This window comes from Apis dorsata, unplaced genomic scaffold, assembly GCF_000469605.1.
Source record: "Apis dorsata unplaced genomic scaffold, Apis dorsata 1.3 scaffold_371, whole genome shotgun sequence".
NCBI classification, from domain to species: domain Eukaryota; kingdom Metazoa; phylum Arthropoda; class Insecta; order Hymenoptera; family Apidae; genus Apis; species Apis dorsata.
In genome coordinates, this window is record NW_006263635.1 from 163,551 (window position 1) to 166,172 (window position 2,622).

General features: G+C 41.0%; 1 protein-coding gene across 1 annotated transcript in view; it reads left to right on the forward strand.

Moving 5' to 3' along the window:
• The window catches only part of LOC102681688 (protein groucho-like), a 63,031-nt gene that overhangs the window by 51,078 nt on the left and 9,331 nt on the right, over positions 1-2,622 (forward strand). The window lies entirely within an intron of this gene.

Below are 2,622 nucleotides of genomic sequence, written 5' to 3' on the forward strand. Positions count from 1 at the left end.
TTAGCACTTAGAACTAATATATGGACTTTTGAGTAGACTCCATCGATAGATTTCCCGATTCCTCGGTTTATTGCAAATGAAATGAAGAAGAATTTCTAATAATGAATATTTCTAATGAAATATATGCAGTTGATCCAAGCATTATTTTGACGCGCAATAAATATTACTTAATCCATTCACTGCGAAGCGTACATTCTCAAATATTGAATAATCATTTGTTAAAGTTACCCATACTTATATACCGTTCTTTATTAGAATTTTATTAGAATTAATTTTATTTCAATCTATACATTTATATTTATATCCCGCATCTCATAAAATAGAAGCGAAAACAAATTTTGAATTTAAGATATATTTTAAATAATTACACTTGTTGGATGCATCTAAGTGTGCTCAGGTCGATTTTCGGGTAAAAAAAATAGATTCTACGTTCTTTTTTCCTATACATAAAACTTTAATTCTTCTAAAGATTTAGAAGAAACTTTAGCAAAACGATTAACAGAATAACTTCTCCAACTTCGAAACGAATCTTCCATCTCTCAAAAATCCGCCATTTTACATGCCCGCAGCCCTAACCTAAAAAATCGAAACGATATGTTATAATATCGAAAAGAAAAAAGAAAAAAAAAAAAGAAGAATATCACGATGTTCAGTTTTGAAGAAGAAATCCGTCCTGGCCAAGTTGAAACGCGAAACAAAAGACCGGCCGGATGTAAATCGATCGAGGAACGGATCCATGCGCGGGAACATAGCGAAAGATAACCAGCCGGCCGAGCCAGCATTAAACTTACAAAAGTAATTACAGACGGAATACTAGTTCTCTCGATTGTATCGAGCTTAGGGGATAAAGTCCGCGTGGCAGGCTTGGCCTGCCCACAATCTCTCTCTTTCTTTTTCTTTCTCCACCGTCCGACAAACTTTTCTTTTCCGGCCAATGGGCGTAGCCTTAGGGGAAGGAAGGCAGAAGGTTCGTCCGTAGAAAATGCAAGTAACGATCTTCTTCTTGCGAACGGGGCCCGAATCGGGCCCCAATGCTGTGCTCTTGGGTTACAGAGAGACAGAGAAAGAGAGAGAGAGAGTGACGCGTCGAAGAAAAGGAGGGCGGAGAGAGAGAAAAAAGAGAGATAAAAAAAAAATGATGGAAAGAGCAGAGCACCCATAAAGAAGGAAGAGGGGAAAGGGAGAGATAGCAAGCGTGTAGTATAGGTTTGCCGAGCCTGTAATCATCGCGGGACCGCGAAACGCCCATCGACGCCCTCTCATTCTTCCTCTCTCGCCATTCTATTTTCCTCTCTCCTTATTCGACCCATCCTCTCGGCCACTTTTCTCTCCGCTTCTCTCGACCGTCCTTGCACACCAACACACGCTCTCCAATGTGCGTGTGTCTGTGTGTGTCTCCTCGCCCCATTCCCTCCACGGATCGTGCCGACTCTATAATCATTATCAACCTCTTCCCAAACCATTTTCTTTTTTTCCCTCCCCTTTTCTTTTTCTTCTCTTTGCTCTTGCCATCGCGCTTCCTTTATAAATCCTCTTTCTTCCCTCGCGCGCGTTCTTCGTGACTGGTCTGTCGCCCTATCGTCTTTCTCCTTTTTTTTCGGGGAGAGAGGAGAAGGAAGGAGGGAGTGGTGGATTTCTTCGTTCGATCCACGGCTTTGAATATTCTATCCAACTTTGTTTCATGAAATGGATGCTCGGGATACTGTAATCTGGACCCGTCGCGTGCCGGGAAGTCGGGACGACGATGATATTTCTCTGCGAAAAAAAAAGAAAGAAATTCTTAAGTTTCGCTTTTTTTGGGAGAATCCCTCTTAGGGTTAATTAATAAGGAGGCGTAGATTTAATGAAAAATCGTTGGGGCGTGATTGGAGGCGAAGTTATTGGCCCTTTTTCAAATTTCTTTCGGTTCGATTCGAAATTGGTGTTTTAAGAATTTGGAATAGCGATATTTCGATATGTCGATTAAAATCAAACGCTTCTCATATCAAAAATCAACAAATTTTTTTAATACAATTTTTTAATACAAACCCAAGAGATATTATATCGCGATGGGAGATTTAATAGAGGGGAAAGAAAGACGAGGAAAAGACGTGTCCCCCCTTTTCCCGCCCCTTCGACGAATTCACGGAGAAACTGACGAAACTCGCGTGGATAGAATCGGGACGATCATTAAATTATATTGCGCGTATCAAAATCATGGAAAATCTCTGGGACGTAATTCCGTATCGCGGATATAGAGAGATTTTATTCACCGTAACGTAAACCCGGGCCCGAAATCTACGTATCGAAACTCGTCGTTCGGCTGTCACGGATGGAAAGTCGAAATCGATTATCGCGAACGGTCGCGTGACAATTGATAATAACCGTCGACGCGGGTAATTACGGTTTTGTCACGTTGATCGAACCGCAGGAAACACGTGGGTAATCCGTTGTTTCAGTCTATGCCGATTGTCTGTTATTTAACCAGAGATTAACGGCTCTGTAAACGTATACTTGTGTTCGTATAGAGAAAATGGTATTCCTCGCGTAGCCAGACTATCTTCGGTGTGGTTAAGTAGCTTTTTCCTCGCTTGTTCAAACCTGTCCCTATAAAATAAATCAAAGCTATATATATATATATAT